This window comes from Xenopus laevis, chromosome 2S (assembly GCF_017654675.1).
Source record: "Xenopus laevis strain J_2021 chromosome 2S, Xenopus_laevis_v10.1, whole genome shotgun sequence".
NCBI classification, from domain to species: Eukaryota; Metazoa; Chordata; class Amphibia; order Anura; family Pipidae; genus Xenopus; species Xenopus laevis.
The window spans coordinates 129,520,437-129,540,122 of record NC_054374.1 but is presented as its reverse complement, the minus strand read 5'-3'; the positions used below and the strand labels follow the sequence as shown (position 1 = coordinate 129,540,122).

Genomic DNA, 19,686 nt, shown 5'->3' with positions numbered 1-19,686 from the left:
TAATGAAATTTGGACTGGCAGCAGTGACAGCAGGTTGCTGTTTACATCGTCACTAAATAAATATGCTCAATGTAAAATATAAAATCAAATATACGTTACTATTTTCTTTAACTACAATCCAACAAAATAGTTACAAAAGAAGGTTAATGGGGGCAAGGAAAACCTACTAAAGGGAGAACTAAAGCCTAACTAAAGAAGTAGCTAGAAATGTTGTACATTATGTTTTGTGCTTCTGCACCAGCCCAAGGCAACCACAGCCCTTTAGCAGTAAAGATCTGTGTCTCCACAGATGCCCCAGTAGCTCCCCATCTTCTTTTCTGCTGATTCACTGCACATGCTCTGTGCTGCTGTCACTTACTGAGCTTAGGGACCCACTCACAATATACAGTAAGCATAGAATAGACATGTCACAATATAAGGCTGATTAGTAAATAATACAGATAATTACTATATGACAGCACAGAAACCAGTGCAACTAGCATCATAATTTAATAATCAGTCCTGTAGCTTCAGCTTATATTAATGGTCAGCCTAATTTTCTGCTTGATATTTGTGAAAACCCCTAAGCTTAGCTTCTCAACAGCTGCTGTGAGCAAGATGGTGACCCCCCTGTGACAAGTGAGTTCCTGGGTTATTTCTGCTATTGAGAAGTTGAAACACTACACTGGTACAATAAGTTCAGTATATAAAATATGGCATTTTTAGCCATATTCATTTTTAGGGGTTAGGTCTTCTTTAAAGCAAATAAGCGTGAGATTTTAGCCTTTGGTGAGACTTTTTAGAATCCATATTTACTCTCAGATTAATGGTCATTTAATGTGAAGCTTGCCTGCCATGGTGACATCTTCAATAATTTAAAAAAATTGGATTGATTACTTGATACAGCAATACTGATAATTGATAAAAGCCAAAAAAAACAGTGCATTAGAGTGTTTTGGTAAAGTGTCCTTCCAGGCACATAATTTGCCCCCTAGTAACTATGGCCTGAAGGGGACACTCTTCCTTATGTTCTGTGTCTGTCCTAGGATCTAGATCTGCCACCCTGGAGGTGGTGTGCATTTTATCAGCACAGTCAGGGAATGTACAGTTCAGCCACAGGCGCTTTGTATGTTCTACATAACAGTTACCTAGTTTCTACATTCCCCATTGCCTTATGGATTGCTTAAGGGGTTGACCAGAAAGCCTTTTCAACAGTTCCCATGCGGTTTATATATATTTATAGTGATCCAAAAATAGTTAACCTGTTGTGCCCCTTTAGTTGCTGAAATAAAAATCCCAGCATCCCACTGACAACAGAACAACACTCTCGGTATGTAGAGACTTTTAACAGCTTCCAGCCCTGTGACATTACGCATTACTTTAACCATCTGTGAGTGGCAATATATGTTTGTATTCTTATATGCCTTGTTCTTTGAACCAGTGCTAATTTACTGTGAGATGCACCTGCTGTCTTTTCTGTCTCACAGAATAAAACACCCTGCTCCCTTTCATCATGCTCTCTCAAAGATAAGAGAAACTGGCAGTATTCATCTCTTCTTCAATATTCTGTGTGTGATGGACTTTATTCTCCTTTAGCCTCTAAGGTGTTCCTTGTAGCTGTTACTTGCCTTTTGTCAATCTTATTCCACAATTGCTTTCGCTCTTTCCAGACTTCCATTTAGCTGCCCTGTCATTTTGAAATTTGCTTTAACTTCTCATACCACTGACTATATTTACATTATTAATGCTGTCCTTTAAAGGGCACACAAAGAAAGGTCAGATTTTTATAATAAATTTTGATTGGTCCAATTTCAAATTCATAGGAGTTCATGGGAGTTTTAAAAAAACTCACATGAATCGAAATTCGACCTTTGATAAATGGGCCTCTCGGGGTTCCTTATAAGCCACTTTTTTTAGACAGACTGAAAGGGCAGCCAAGCAGCTGGTTTAGTTTTGTGCTATCATGAAAAGTATGAGTCAGACAGGGATACTGTCAGATCTTAAAGCTGTAATGGGGTGAGTTCAAGAGAAACAACTGTACTTAAACATTGTGTGACATTCAGTACAGGGCAGTGCCTCCATACCAACACCTCCATACCACTGCAGATACAGATGCAGCTATTCAGTGCAGTTATTTAAAAGAGTATATGGTCTTGATCATATCAGTGCTGATAATGTAGCTACTATGTTGTCTTCTCACTGAATTTGTTACTAAAAATGGCTACTCATCAAGGCCAAATTAATAATGGGTGTGGAAATGAGAAAGGATCAATACCCTCTTAGCAAAGATGTAAGGAAAAGCTAAACCAAATGTAAACTACATAGCCAAACGTATGTGGACATCTACCTGTCCAACAGCTCATTCCCAAATCAAGGGTATTAGTATAGAGTTGATCTTGCCTATGCTGATATAACAGCCTCTAAAGTTTTGGGTAGGCTTTCTCCTAAAATTTGGTTGGTTTACGGCAGGGCTCTGTACAGGCCATTCAAATTATTCCACTCCCATCTGGCAGTTGGGCCAGCTAAGATGGTTGTGGCCTAAATAGCCATTTCAATAATTAGAAGGTGTATAAAGGTATATCAAGTTATATTAAATGGTGCTCCATAAACCAATGTTTCCATTAAAGGGGACCTCTTACCCTAAGAAATAATTCCAAATTGTAATTTTTTGTGTTGCTGAAGTGAAATAAATGTAACTTACTCCATATAAATAATTTAAATCTGGTTCTCTTCAGTCTGTGAATTTACAACAACAGCAATCAGGCAAGCTCCATTTTGTGAACAATGTGATTAAGGAAAGCTTTGCCTCCTCCCAAAATCTTGTTTATCTGCAAAATGGGGGATCTAATGCACATTTAGATGGTAAGGAGGGAGAGATAAGGTGAGGAGTGCAGTGAAATATAAGGAAAACAGAATGGAAAGTAAAAGTAATTGCCTGCCCCACTTCTATGCCTCAATGCCACATTCCCACACCGGGTGGAAAAATGCGAAATCACTTTGGTCAGTTCAATGTCCCTTCCCCAAGAGCTCTGATGTCCCCAGGTAGCGCTGCCTGCCCCAAGGTACCTTTCCCTTTGAAAGTAGTAGCCGCTCCCACGTGGCAAGTACATGAGCAAGACCTGTCCTCACCCTGGGGAAACACACAGTAGCTAAAATATCCACATTTCTGTGGGAAACCCTGTACATTTGGCTCCAAAGTCAGGCATTCCCTCTCTCCCAAGGACGCACTGGGGAGCCCAGCCAATCGGATGGTTCTCCAGCCTGTAACTGGACTAGATGATGTCACAAACAGAAAAACAGGGAAAGGATTTGTCTGACCCCTTAAATTACAATTACTGAGTGGTGTTATTTGTATACAATCAATCTGACATTTCTGTTCTGCTTCCATAAATTCCACGAAGTGTGTCTAACTACATACTGCAACAAACACTTTGCTAAGATGGTTTATAATGCAGATAATGTGACATGTAGATCTTCAAAATGCGTTATTTACTGGCCATGTTGGTGCAGTTCTGCATTGCTAGCATTACATTTTAGAACATCTGAAAGACTGTGACACGAGAAAAGATTATATTAAGCAGAATGGAACTACGACTGTTTCTATATTCATTTTGTAATTTAGTTTTAACCAACATATAGAAGGCTCTTGGTTGATGGGATGCTATAATATTCTGAACTTTATTGAGGAAATTATACATTATTGATATTAGCCCCTGTCACAGTGGAACTGACCATCTAAGGTTTATTGCATTCATCATGGACAATGTTTTTTTTATCAATTTCAGTCAGTTTACAGGTATGGGATCCGTTATCCGGAAACCTGTTATCCAGAAAGTGCAGATTTACAGAATGCCCATCTTCCATAGACTCCATTTAATCCAAATAATTTATATTTTTAGAAATGATTTCCTTTTTCTCTGTAATAATAAAACAGTACCTTGTACCTTGATAACTAAGATATAATGATTCCTTATTGGAGGCAAAACCAGCCTGTTGGGCTTATTTAATGTTTACATGATTTTCTAGTAGACTTAAGATATGAAGATCCAAATTATGGAAAGATCTGTTATCTGGAAAACCCCAGGTCCCAAGCATTCTGGATAACAGGTCCCATACCGGTATAAACACAAGTGGAAGTGCTGCTGACTGGTGCAAAGTGTGCCTTCTCTCAAATGACTTAGCGTCTATAGGTTGTATTCATCTTGTTAATCATTAGCATTTCAATATACATTCTTCAAGGTGAAATTACTGAAGTCCATTGTGTGCATTGCCATTAATAATGCATGTCCATTTCAGCTCTGACATAAGTTGGATTTGTCTGCTTCAATGAAAACCAGTTTCTATCATTTGTCACTTCTAAGGTCTCTCTTGCCTTTTTTCTTCATGTGATTAGTATGCTATGTACAACAAATTGGCCATTCAGCTGAAAATACCTATTGAAGTTGGTGCTGCCAGAAAAATAACAATCCATCAGTTTTAATATATTAACAGTTTTAAACTCCGGTTTTGTGTATCAAGGTGAATGCCTTTTCTAGATGTGACAGTCTCCGTACTTTTACTGCATTCCCAGCTTAATTTTTGCATAAGATGGAAATAAATGAAAGTTGGCACATTGATCTGGGCAGCAAAGCCAGGGAGCTATAAATATCCTTTAAAATATATAAAGGCACAAGGTCTTGATATGATCATAGAACTCCTCAGCAACTTGTAATACCCTTATAATTTACTATAAGGGGAACATTATTCTCTGTGTTTGAGTAGAGATGCCAAAATGCTTATACCACGATACAATTTGAAGTGACTTTCGGCTTCTATGTTTTCAGTATTTTTAAATAATGGAACATGAAATAAGGCACTAAAAGTTTCCATAAGTGTTGTGAGTGCAATACAAGCTGTGTAATTGATTTCTTCAATACCCAACACATTCCAGCTGTGAGATGAAGTGCCAGACAGCAGTAATGCCTTGCTAACCTCTCTCTCTCTCTCTCTGGTCATAAGGTTAAACCGAAAAGCACGTCTCTGGCTTTCGATAATGGCAGATACAGTAGCTGCAATCTGAAAGCATTAGTTTAGTGCTGATAGTTTGCCTGTTCTTATTTTTAATGCCATTTGTGCTCTTAGTATAAAAATACTTAATTTTAACATTCTGTAAACAAGAGGGAAATGATCTAATCCTGATGTCACGGGGGACTGTGAGCACCATATTGCATTTCCATCACTTAATAGCATTTATTAAGACGTCCAATTCCTTTACACCATGGAAAACTCACATGATAGGTAGGTTCCATACCCCATACTCTTTTCTTGGCTCAGGAGAATAACTAAAGAGCAAGAAATCCTTTGACTGCTAGGGGGCCCAAGTGGTATAGGGGGCCCAATGGGGTGCAGACTCATAAAAAAGTTTCATTCTATGTATAAAAAACATTTTTTATTTACAAAATTTATAGGGCCCCAATTGATTTTGCTGTGAGGTCCAATAACTTGTCAATTGCCAGGAGTATTATATAACTGAGTGACCCAAAAGGCTTCAGATATATCAATAAGCTCATGGCGGACTCCAGAGTGAAGCAGAACAGTTACACTTTACTTCTTTTGGTAACACTGCCTAGCAACAGCTGGGTGTTGCCTCTTACATTTCAAGTACCTCAAATGTGCAGTATTTAGGTAAAGCCTATAAAGATGTTTTGTGTAATTTCCTCATGTATACAGATTATGACCGTTTATAGCTGAGCATTGTACAAAGGGAGTGCCTTCTTGGCAGAGAAACACTTGTTATATAACAAAGTACTGCTAATAAAACACAGGGCAGAGACTGTGGGCTGTAGGTGTAACATATTAGTAACACTTATTTTTAAAGATGTGTGCGACTGATTTACAATGATAGTTGCTAAATTGTACCAGTGCAGATGCCCATAGCAACCAATCCAATATTTGTTTATTTGTATTTTTTTCTAACAGGTACTGGGACTGATTAGAACTAATTGCTTATTGGTTATTATGGGAAACTGCACTTACTAAGCTCCTATGTTATTACAGTAAATGAGCCCCACATAATTAAAAGTTTTCCATAGCGGCATAAAACTTTGAACATGTATATAATGTTGCATGATGCTGCCTTGTTAGAATGACTACAATCTCATAGCATGGCCCTGCCTCCTAGCATGATACAGTCCTTTATGTTACCTTGAGACGCAAATGCTAAAGGGCCAAGGGATACAAGAGTGTGTCCCTTAGTGCTCACTTCCGCTCTGGGGTATACTACAATTAGGGGCAGATTTATTAAGGGTTGAAGTGAGAATTCAAAAATTTTTTTGGTCAAAACTCTCAAATTCGAATTGTGAATTATCCAGACTCAAGTTGAGTTTTAAGTTAGAATTTCGAGTTGTATCAATACTCGAATTTGACTATTTACCACCTTAAATCTGCCGAATTGCTGTATAAGTCAATGGGAAAGGTCCATGGATCAATTTGGTGATGTTTGCAGCCTTCCTGACATTCAAGTCTCTCATTCGGAGAAAAAAAACTCAAGTTTTTCTAATCCAAATCGAATTAGATTTGAGTTTTCGGGTGGATTCAATTCGTCCGAGCAGAGAAAATTAAAAATCCCCCCCCAGCCCGGCGAACCTGCATTTCAGTGACGCTGGGGTGGGGGCGGCAAGATCTTTTCCATAGGCTAATTACAAATGAAAACAGGACTTCAGCCTATGGAAGGATGGCTCCGCCCCCAGGGGTGCTTTGAGGGGAACTATTCTGGGTGCAGCACCTACTTGATACTCGATATTTGTCAGAATTGTAGAAGAGACCAGCGCTCATAGCACGAAGTTTTGGACAAGGGGAGAATGACAAAAATAGTAATATAGTGTAGTACTTCTTATGATATGACACACCACTTAGTGCATAGGAAAAACTGATATCTTGTATAGGTGCCTTTAACCCTCTACTCATCCACACTGTGCACTTTCTGCAACGCCACTTCCCAGCATGCGGTGTGTGAAGAATCAATGGTGGGGTACTTACAAACGTTTAAACGGAATAATTGCGTTATAATAATACTTCAATGGGTCGATGGTTTAACCTTTCCAGGTCCTATGGTTCTATAAAGAGGTACTCGACATAGTGTAAAACCGTAAAGAAAATTTATTTGGTCACAAAACGATTAAAATTGCACTCACAATGTTCTTAGTAAAATACGCATAAATAGTTAAAAGTCACCGTCTCTCTGGTTCCCTGGGTCTCACATGCGGTTTGTAAAGATGGTATTTGGCCGGCGTCTTTCCGCCTCGTGTTCCCTGGGCTCCTACTGATGACGTATCTGCCCGACGCGTTTCGTCTTATACGACTTTCTCAAGGGCTTCCAAAGATCTCACTGCATGTGCTCCTCTTATGCCGATGTTCCTCCTGGTGGGTTGACCTCATATCCGCTTCCTATTTCCTTTGTTTGTGCGTCTCCATGGTGAATTGACCTCATATCCACTTCCTGTTTTTCTTTGTTTGTGCGTCTCCATAGTGACGCCTCGACGGCTTGTTAGAGGTTAGCTTCCTGTGTTTGTTCCCATGACAACCCGTTCTTAGACACGCATTTATCATATCAATTTTGCAGATATTTGGGGGTATTGTGTGGAGCAATTCATCAAATAAACATACATATATAATTATATCTAACATACATACAAATGATGATATAAAAAACGATAAAAAATAAGCGATATCAAATAAAAATAAATAACAAATGGTAAAAAAATTTTTTCAAAAATGTGCAAAGCATGTACATATATATACAAACTATAATTTAATATACAGTCCAGATATAACTTGTAAAGAGTAATCTTATAAAAATGCCCTTAGATTGATGTCCACATTCAATCCTTTCGGTATAAAGGTTTCTAACTTATAGATCCATCTACTCTCACACTGTAGGGTCATCTTTTCTAGATCTCCTCCTCTCCATCTGTTTCGAACCTCTTCTATACCCCAAAATGTTAATCCTGCAGGGTTCATATTATGAACATCTTTAAAATGTTTGGACACATTATGTTTTTCATTTCCTTTTTTTATATTATTAACGTGCTCTCTAATCCTTTCCTTTAGTGTCCTGTTCGTTTTTCCTATATATTGCAGATTGCACGGGCATTGTAAACAGTATATAACATTTTTTGTAGTACATCTAATAGTCTGTTTAATTTCAAATTCCCTTTTATTCACCTCCGAAATAAACCTCTTTCTCTTTTTACCATATTTACACGCTAAACATAGACAACATGGAAAGAAACCTGCCCATATATTTTCTTTTGTAGATATTGATTTACCCTTTAAATCTCTATGATTATTTGTCAGCATTTGCTTTAAATTACTCGCTTTTTTGAAAACAACTTTTGGTTTATCTGGAATGATTTTTTGGAGCTCTGTGTCACATAGTAATACTCCCCAGTGTTTCTTAATAATTTTATTTATGTTCCCTGCCTGAGGGTTATACACAGTGGAAAAAACTATGCCAACCTGCATATGGGTTATTGGGAGGAATGTCATATCCTCCCATATCTAAAAAGGGGGGCGGACCTTGTCCTATGGCGGCGCTACATCGACGACATTATTGTCATCTGGAAAGGAACAGAGAGTTCATTATTAGACTATGTCACCTCCCTAAACAAAAATGATTTAAATCTAGAATTTTCATTAACTTACAGTAAAGAGAAAATAAATTTTTTGGATCTGGTTATTTATCCAAAAGGGAATCAACTGCACTTTAAAACTTATTTTAAAGATGTAGATGCAAATAATTATGTAACACCAAGTAGCAACCACCACCCACAATGGGTACAAAGCATCCCTTTCAGTCAAATGTGTAGAATAAAAAAGAATTGCAGTGAAGAAAACATAGCTAAAACACAACTAGATCAGATGAGTAACAGATTCCGAGAAAGAGGATATAAAGAGAAAATTTTGATAGCATCAAGAGAAAAAGTCGATAAAATAGATAGAAAAAAACTACTTGTCAAAAAGTGCAATGACACCATAGGAGAACGTAAAGAAGAAATAGTTTTTTCCACTGTGTATAACCCTCAGGCAGGGAACATAAATAAAATTATTAAGAAACACTGGGGAGTATTACTATGTGACACAGAGCTCCAAAAAATCATTCCAGATAAACCAAAAGTTGTTTTCAAAAAAGCGAGTAATTTAAAGCAAATGCTGACAAATAATCATAGAGATTTAAAGGGTAAATTAATATCTACAAAAGAAAATATATGGGCAGGTTTCTTTCCATGTTGTCTATGTTTAGCGTGTAAATATGGTAAAAAGAGAAAGAGGTTTATTTCGGAGGTGAATAAAAGGGAATTTGAAATTAAACAGACTATTAGATGTACTACAAAAAATGTTATATACTGTTTACAATGCCCGTGCAATCTGCAATATATAGGAAAAACGAACAGGACACTAAAGGAAAGGATTAGAGAGCACGTTAATAAAATAAAAAAAGGAAATGAAAAACATAATGTGTCCAAACATTTTAAAGATGTTCATAATATGAACCCTGCAGGATTAACATTTTGGGGTATAGAAGAGGTTCGAAACAGATGGAGAGGAGGAGATCTAGAAAAGATGACCCTACAGTGTGAGAGTAGATGGATCTATAAGTTAGAAACCTTTATACCGAAAGGATTGAATGTGGACATCAATCTAAGGGCATTTTTATAAGATTACTCTTTACAAGTTATATCTGGACTGTATATTAAATTATAGTTTGTATATATATGTACATGCTTTGCACATTTTTGAAAAATTTTTTTTTACCATTTGTTATTTATTTTTTATTTGATATCGCTTATTTTTTATCGTTTTTTATATCATCATTTGTATGTATGTTAGATATAATTATATATGTATGTTTATTTGATGAATTGCTCCACACAATACCCCCAAATATCTGCAAAATTGATATGATAAATGCGTGTCTAAGAACGGGTTGTCATGGGAACAAACACAGGAAGCTAACCTCTAACAAGCCGTCGAGGCGTCACTATGGAGACGCACAAACAAAGAAAAACAGGAAGTGGATATGAGGTCAATTCACCATGGAGACGCACAAACAAAGGAAATAGGAAGCGGATATGAGGTCAACCCACCAGGAGGAACATCGGCATAAGAGGAGCACATGCAGTGAGATCTTTGGAAGCCCTTGAGAAAGTCGTATAAGACGAAACGCGTCGGGCAGATACGTCATCAGTAGGAGCCCAGGGAACACGAGGCGGAAAGACGCCGGCCAAATACCATCTTTACAAACCGCATGTGAGACCCAGGGAACCAGAGAGACGGTGACTTTTAACTATTTATGCGTATTTTACTAAGAACATTGTGAGTGCAATTTTAATCGTTTTGTGACCAAATAAATTTTCTTTACGGTTTTACACTATGTCGAGTACCTCTTTATAGAACCATAGGACCTGGAAAGGTTAAACCATCGACCCATTGAAGTATTATTATAACGCAATTATTCCGTTTAAACGTTTGTAAGTACCCCACCATTGATTCTTCACACACCGCATGCTGGGAAGTGGCGTTGCAGAAAGTGCACAGTGTGGATGAGTAGAGGGTTAAAGGCACCTATACAAGATATCAGTTTTTCCTATGCACTAAGTGGTGTGTCATATCATAAGAAGTACTACACTATATTACTATTTTTGTCATTCTCCCCTTGTCCAAAACTTCGTGCTATGAGCGCTGGTCTCTTCTACAATTCTGACAAATATCGATTGCAAGTCTGAAGGAGAACAGACATCTCTGAAACCGGCAGAAGAAGCAAACTATTCAAGACCTTAATATATCCTTTTGTGATTTTATTATTTATTTATTCTCCATTTAGGTTTTTGGACTATGTTTGCATTTAGACAAGGAAAGAACTTTGATCTGGACACTATTTTTAGGAGTGAAAGTATTAGTACTATAGAAAATGATGTGTATATTGATATTGAACTATACGATAATTTTGATGATTTGGAATATCTAATGTCTAAAGAATTAAGATTATGGTGGGATAGAGCTACTCTGAACAAATATCTAGAGAATGGAATAACACCTAGAGGCTTAAGACTTAAAAAAGAGCCAACCTTTGGGAGGGAAAATGCTGAATTTATGTCAGAATGGAATGACATTCTCAATGGGTGTACAGTTAGATTAATGCAACTAATTATCAAACAGAGAACCAAAGAGCTCGATGTGATTAATAATAAAATTGAACAGTTGCATTACAAGCTGAACCCCTATAGAGATATGGATACATTTGAGGACTTAGAAACAGAAATGGTAAAAAAACTAGAAAGAAGAGAGAAAGGAACTATTGAGACCAAACAAAATAAATTTAAAAGAGATTTTGATGACTTTAAGTTAGAAAATGTAAAGTATTGGAAAAAAGAAAGTAAGAATAATCAGGAACTAAATAAATCTCGTGATATAGCAAAAGAAGACAAAAAAGAAAAAGAAAAGGAAAATAACGAAAATCTAACAAATTTTGGAGCTGTTAATGAGGCTAAGACAATTAAGACTAATAAAGATAAAGTGGGAAATAAGGTATCTTCACATAATAATTTTTTGGAGGTGGGCCCCAGGGAACCACACAGGGACAAATATGGGAAAAAGAAGGGGAATGTTCAACACACAGTAAGAGAAGAAAGACAAACAAACAGAGGATATCAAACACAATACAGGAGGATGGATACACAAAATCAGGTGATGATAGGGAACAAACACAATTACAAGTGGAGTCACGGGACACAAGAAAAGATACAAAGACAGTTAATTCACAAAACACAAGTAGAGGAACACAGGCAGGGAAGAAACACAAAGTAAAAGAGTTAAAACATGGTGGGATTTTTAATTTAAGTAAGAGGCAACTCACAATAAATGAAGAAAATGTCCTAAAGAAAGGACTAACTTTTGCACCGACAAATAAATTAAACAAATTTGAAATATTTATAGACACTGAAAAATTTATTAGAAAATTAATGTTAAAAAAAGCATTTGCGAAAAATGATCACATACAAAGGAATTACGAACAGCTAACAAATAAAGGGGAAGTTAAAGATGAATTCTTACACACCAATTTGAAGAAAAAATCAGATTATATTCCCTACGTAGAAAAAGGACAATATATTAAACTATATGAGGAACTGATTAAAAAAGATTTGGAAGCTCTACAAAATAAACAAACAATGGTAGGTAAAAAGAGGAGACCGAATTTAACTAAGAAAGAAAAAATTGCAATAGAACATTTAAAAAATGACGAAACTATAGCTATTCAAGCTGCAGACAAAGGAGGGGGGATAGTAATTATGGAAAAAGAATTTTATATAAAAATGTGTCAAAATTTATTAAATGATGAGACAACTTACAAATGTTTAGAAAGGAACCCTATAGAAATATATAATTCAAAACTTACTAAGCTGTTAGACGAAGCTAATACTGTGGGTATTCTAAATGATAGTGAATGGAAATATTTGAAGATAAAACATCCAAGGTTGCCCGTGCTATATTGCTTACCGAAAATTCATAAAAATATAAATAACCCCCCAGGAAGGCCTATTATATCTGGAATTAATTCCCCTACTAGTAATTTGTCACAATATATTGATAAAATTTTACAGAGATATGTTATATCATTACCGGCCTATTTAAAAGATTCTACTGAAGTAATACGAAACTTACAAGATGTTGAATGGGGAACAGATATGGTGCTGGCAACATTGGATGTTAAATCTCTTTACACTTCAATAAGGCATAGTCAAGGCCTTAAAGCAATATCACATTTTCTAGGAGGAGATGAATTAATCCCAATTGCCCAGAAAGAATTTGTACTAAGAGGAATTGAATTTATATTAGAGCATAATTTCTTTTGGTTTCAAGATAAGTTCTACCTTCAAATATGCGGTACCGCCATGGGAACAAGGTTCGCTCCCAGCTATGCCAACCTGCATATGGGTTATTGGGAGGAATGTCATATCCTCCCATATCTAAAAAGGGGGGCGGACCTTGTCCTATGGCGGCGCTACATCGACGACATTATTGTCATCTGGAAAGGAACAGAGAGTTCATTATTAGACTATGTCACCTCCCTAAACAAAAATGATTTAAATCTAGAATTTTCATTAACTTACAGTAAAGAGAAAATAAATTTTTTGGATCTGGTTATTTATCCAAAAGGGAATCAACTGCACTTTAAAACTTATTTTAAAGATGTAGATGCAAATAATTATGTAACACCAAGTAGCAACCACCACCCACAATGGGTACAAAGCATCCCTTTCAGTCAAATGTGTAGAATAAAAAAGAATTGCAGTGAAGAAAACATAGCTAAAACACAACTAGATCAGATGAGTAACAGATTCCGAGAAAGAGGATATAAAGAGAAAATTTTGATAGCATCAAGAGAAAAAGTCGATAAAATAGATAGAAAAAAACTACTTGTCAAAAAGTGCAATGACACCATAGGAGAACGTAAAGAAGAAATAGTTTTTTCCACTGTGTATAACCCTCAGGCAGGGAACATAAATAAAATTATTAAGAAACACTGGGGAGTATTACTATGTGACACAGAGCTCCAAAAAATCATTCCAGATAAACCAAAAGTTGTTTTCAAAAAGCGAGTAATTTAAAGCAAATGCTGACAAATAATCATAGAGATTTAAAGGGTAAATCAATATCTACAAAAGAAAATATATGGGCAGGTTTCTTTCCATGTTGTCTATGTTTAGCGTGTAAATATGGTAAAAGAGAAAGAGGTTTATTTCGGAGGTGAATAAAAGGGAATTTGAAATTAAACAGACTATTAGATGTACTACAAAAAATGTTATATACTGTTTACAATGCCCGTGCAATCTGCAATATATAGGAAAAACGAACAGGACACTAAAGGAAAGGATTAGAGAGCACGTTAATAATATAAAAAAAGGAAATGAAAAACATAATGTGTCCAAACATTTTAAAGATGTTCATAATATGAACCCTGCAGGATTAACATTTTGGGGTATAGAAGAGGTTCGAAACAGATGGAGAGGAGGAGATCTAGAAAAGATGACCCTACAGTGTGAGAGTAGATGGATCTATAAGTTAGAAACCTTTATACCGAAAGGATTGAATGTGGACATCAATCTAAGGGCATTTTTATAAGATTACTCTTTACAAGTTATATCTGGACTGTATATTAAATTATAGTTTGTATATATATGTACATGCTTTGCACATTTTTGAAAAAATTTTTTTACCATTTGTTATTTATTTTTTATTTGATATCGCTTATTTTTTATCGTTTTTTATATCATCATTTGTATGTATGTTAGATATAATTATATATGTATGTTTATTTGATGAATTGCTCCACACAATACCCCCAAATATCTGCAAAATTGATATGATAAATGCGTGTCTAAGAACGGGTTGTCATGGGAACAAACACAGGAAGCTAACCTCTAACAAGCCGTCGAGGCGTCACTATGGAGACGCACAAACAAAGAAAAACAGGAAGTGGATATGAGGTCAATTCACCATGGAGACGCACAAACAAAGGAAATAGGAAGCGGATATGAGGTCAACCCACCAGGAGGAACATCGGCATAAGAGGAGCACATGCAGTGAGATCTTTGGAAGCCCTTGAGAAAGTCGTATAAGACGAAACGCGTCGGGCAGATACGTCATCAGTAGGAGCCCAGGGAACACGAGGCGGAAAGACGCCGGCCAAATACCATCTTTACAAACCGCATGTGAGACCCAGGGAACCAGAGAGACGGTGACTTTTAACTATTTATGCGTATTTTACTAAGAACATTGTGAGTGCAATTTTAATCGTTTTGTGACCAAATAAATTTTCTTTACGGTTTTACACTATGTCGAGTACCTCTTTATAGAACCATAGGACCTGGAAAGGTTAAACCATCGACCCATTGAAGTATTATTATAACGCAATTATTCCGTTTAAACGTTTGTAAGTACCCCACCATTGATTCTTCACACACCGCATGCTGGGAAGTGGCGTTGCAGAAAGTGCACAGTGTGGATGAGTAGAGGGTTAAAGGCACCTATACAAGATATCAGTTTTTCCTATGCACTAAGTGGTGTGTCATATCATAAGAAGTACTACACTATATTACTATTTTTGTCATTCTCCCCTTGTCCAAAACTTCGTGCTATGAGCGCTGGTCTCTTCTACAATTCTGACAAATATCGATTGCAAGTCTGAAGGAGAACAGACATCTCTGAAACCGGCAGAAGAAGCAAACTATTCAAGACCTTAATATATCCTTTTGTGACCTACTTGATACTGACACGTTCCTATGATTTTTATAGGAACATGTCGGTAACGCTTTAATAAATTTCGATTGATCCAATTTTGAATTTATGGGAGTTTATGGCAGTTTTAAAAAACTCACATAAATTTGAAATTAGACCCTTGATAAATGTGCCTCTAAGGGTATACCAGAGTGGGTATTTGCTGTGGGCTTCAGATATCAAAGGGGCCCCTTGCCAAAGAAATGTTAAGAAATCACATTGGACAGATTATATTATGTAGAAAATAGCTGGAGTCCCAGGTGGGGGAATTCCTCTTTACAGTATTTTTTCCCTGGTTTCAGCAGTGCCCAGGCCTCTAACTTCAAATCCCAGCCCTGATTTGACATTCAAATATTTAAACATTCTCGCTGTCTAATTCATGGACAGGTAATTTGTATTTTAGTGTTGCTCTGTATTTAAATCTCCAGCTCTTGTTAGGCCCATATGTATCCATAACAAGTCTAAAAATACCCACCAACTTGAGCTGACGTCTGCTGCTCAGATATATGTTCCTCTGCCAAGGACTGGAAATGATGATAACCTACCCATTTAAAGAAAATATTTCATACATAAGGTCAATGAAAAAACTAGCTGCTTGGGTGAATGAGGAATGGAACAATAGCATTCCAGATGGGACTTCTGGGTTCTGGCAGAGACCTGATTGATTATTGTTCTGGTTGTTTTAGGGAAAGAATTCTGTGTTGCTCAATACAATCTGATAACAATCGCTAAAGCACAGTCTGTCCATGTATGTAGGTGGTGTCTATTTATTCCGCACTACATCACCTCCATCAAGATATTAGATTTTTTTTTTTTTTCAATCGGGTATACCTGACACCTCACAGATTGGCCCGGATTTATCCTGGACATCCAGATGTATGCCCCAAATGTAACCTTGAACAGAAAAAATACATGCATGTATTCTGGGACTGTGCTCAAATCCAGAGATTTTGGGCAGAGGTTTTGGCATATGGTGCACTTAAGCTGGGACTCCCTAATGTTCGCTCCCCTGAGCTCTGTTTGTTGGGAATTACCGAAGGACTATCGCTGACCTCTTAAGAACGGATGAGTCTGCTGCAACTGCTACACTTTGCCAAGAAAGCCATCCTGATGACATGGAAAGCAACAGCCCCCCGACAATAGGTTTCTGGAAAAAGCTAATTAATGACATTCTCCCCAGCCAAAAAACTCACCTTCATAACTAGAGGCTGCCCGGACAAATTTGGGAAGGTATGGGGTGGCTGGCTAGAAAGAGACCTGGATACTTAGGTGCTCACCTCCTCGCAGGGCTGGAAGAAAGAGTGACATAGTTGCACTTGGCAAGCTCGTAATTAGGAGCTAACTCACCCTCTTTTATTTTTTAATCTTTGTTACATTCCAATGGATTGTAAAACAGGACGTTAATGCCATAGACTTTGATCAAAGTCCCTTAAACTGGCCATAGACGCAAAGATCTGATCGTACGAATTGTTTAAACCTCAAATTCAGACTGTAATCCCCTGTATTGTTCACACATGTAATTCCCCCTGCATTGTTCACACTTGTGACACCTCCATTGTTCACACTCCTAAAGATCTGTACTGTTCACCCCTCAGACCCAGACTGAAACATTGTTCACCTTCATACAAACTGCTGAAGGGTATATATATATATATATATATATATATATATATATATATATATATATATATATATATCTGTACAAAAGTAGAGTGGAGCACTTAACCCGTCCGTGACTTAGTCCACTTACATGGACAAATTATATATACAACAAAAAGTCCAGACCAATTCAAGGTAAAGACATCTATGGAACTAATACTAATATTTGTGTATGTAAAATAATTGATACCATGTAAGAAGTAGGTGTGTCTATGTTATGGGACATGTTAAATAGGATATGATGTCACTGTGAGAATCAATGCTTGACAAAGGGGCGGGAGCTCCGAAACGTTGCATGTTTGCATGATAACCTATATTCTGGTAAAATTTCAGTTTTTCTTTACCTTGAATTGGTCTGGACTTTTTTGTTGTATATATATATATATATATATATATATATATATATATATATATATATATATATATATATATATATATATATATATATATATATATATATATATATATATACATACATATATACATGTTATTGTTGAACTTTATGATCATTTTATGTACTACACCGTTGTGTGATGCTTCAAGTTGTACCTCAGCAGATGGAGAGCTGCAGGTTGGACTATTTCACTGATTACACCCTGTGCCCAAGTGCACATTTTTGTACTTTTCTCTGATAAATGCTCTGTCATATCCAATCCATTCAATTATCCCTGCAGTGCTTCTCACCATAGTATTTAGTCAGTAGTTCTGTTATGCTGGATATTAGCCAGCCATTAGGCAAAGCTTGCAGAAAGCCCATTCACTAGCAGCTGCCTTCTGTAAACTGACAATTTTTCTTGTAGTCCTTTGCTCACTGGAGACTGATAAATGTTATAAAATAAATGCATTTTTTTCCTCTCTAGATGTCATTAAATATTAAAAAAAGGAAGGCCAAGAAATAAAATTGTCAGTTAACCCTCTTATAGCCATATGGAGTCTTTAATTTCAACTTAAATTTCACTGCTTAAAATTTCAAGCTAGACTGAGATATGGACACATTTTGGTGCAATTCATGAAGAAGAGTGAAGCAGTTTAGAGAAAGTGCATATTGGTCCCAGGAAAAGAGAACATTTACTCATTCCATCAGAGAATAATATAAGCAAAGCATATCAGGAGGGACCAATCTATTGAGTAGAAATACTGCAAGCTGGAAGAATGTGCCCACTTCAAAAAGGACTTGCTTAAGGCAACAGAAACCTGCTCAGTGTACAGAACACCTGCTAAAGTCGGGGTAAACTAGAACATTACGCTTGGTTCTTTTATCAGACTGGAGAAAGACTAGACTTGACTTATGGATGTGCTCACTCTATAGACACTCTGTGATTGTAACACATGCGAGAACTTCCGCAAAATATTTTCTTCTTTGCTTCTCTTCTGTGGGATGAAGTGGGAGACATGCTTGCATTTCAAGTGCAGAATTCAACAGGTCTTATGCAAGCAAAAATAATTTTTTTTTTAAATTAAATTTACAAATGTTTAATTTACAATTTTGAGTTTCTAAATTAAATGAATAACCTTATTAATAAACCTAATTTTTGCTTGTTGAGTAAAGTACTTCGTGGTTCTATTACATCATTTGTTACCATATACGATATATATACCATATACGGATGATATATTTTGTGTGAGTGCTCCTCCTTTATATGTATATATATATATATATATATATATATATATGGACTGAACATGGGACCAGTACATCATAATACATGGATATTTTCTCACTTTCAATACTATGTGTATAAAATGTTCAATCATGATTTTGGGTGGATTGGTTGTTATGTTATGGTTTTTGTTTATGAGAGTATTATTATGCGATGCTTGTTGTACCAGCAGGTATTGAATGCACTTATAGTGTATGTAGAACTTGTGTGGAATCAAAGGGAATATTGCATTATACATGTTGAGAGTTATTTATTAACACTGGGGAAATGTGCCCAGTACAGTAACTAATTAGACATTTGTTTTCTTTATTTATTTATTTTTTTGTAAGTCTTTATTTACATGGGGATACAGAAGAAAAGGAGGGGATGAGGGGTACAGTATTGCAACAGAGACACACATCACGTTTAGCATACAGTATAGAGCATTTATCATCAGTCTATACCTGCAATGTATACCCTTTTGTCTGTAGTCGTTAGTGTTAGGAAGACTTTTTTTTTTCTCTGTTTCCGTTCTAAATATCCTTCTGTGTTTCTATACTAATGCCATCTGAGGTGGGGGGGGGGGGTGGGAGGTGGTGGGGGGGAAACTGGGGGGGTTGGAAGCTAATCTAAATCCACTCTTCATTGGTCCTTCTTGTTGTAGACATTTGTTTTCATTGTTACTTATCAGGGTCAAAGCTAATTGCTGAATGATTGCTGTTGGTTCCTTCTTGTGAGAAGTGTGCACACTCTTTAGCAATGCTACATTGAAAAGTATTTATCTCTATTAAATAAAGCCTATTTGCTTGGTAGACTTGAGTTTGGATTCATTGCACTCTCTAATTGCCCTATGTGCAATGGAGCTTGTTGGGGATTTATGTAAGAGCTGGCAGGATTTGCTGTGTTCTTGCTTAGTCTGCACAGGAATTTTGCTTTAATTTGCCATGGGATTTACTATGCAATGGACTTGAAATTAATAAAATTGGTAGTTTGTGCTTGCTTAGTATACCTAGGGCATTGTGGGAGCTACGATGTACTGCTTTGACTGGGAGATGGAAGACTTTGCATGCTCACTGAGCAGAGGAGGTGGTGG

The 19,686-nt window shown here is 36.6% G+C and overlaps 1 protein-coding gene across 4 annotated transcripts in view; it reads left to right on the top strand.

Annotated features, from left to right (window-relative positions):
• dgka.S (diacylglycerol kinase alpha S homeolog) overlaps window positions 1-19,686 on the top strand; it is a 79,402-nt gene that overhangs the window by 24,436 nt on the left and 35,280 nt on the right. The window contains exon 1 of one of the 4 annotated variants that reach the window (XM_041584391.1): window positions 13,753-14,755. The exons of the other annotated variants lie outside the window; for them this stretch is intronic. The gene's annotated coding sequence lies outside the window, so the exon portion shown is untranslated. Of the gene's footprint in view, window positions 1-13,752; window positions 14,756-19,686 lie in introns of those variants that run through there. 4 annotated transcript variants of the gene reach the window in all.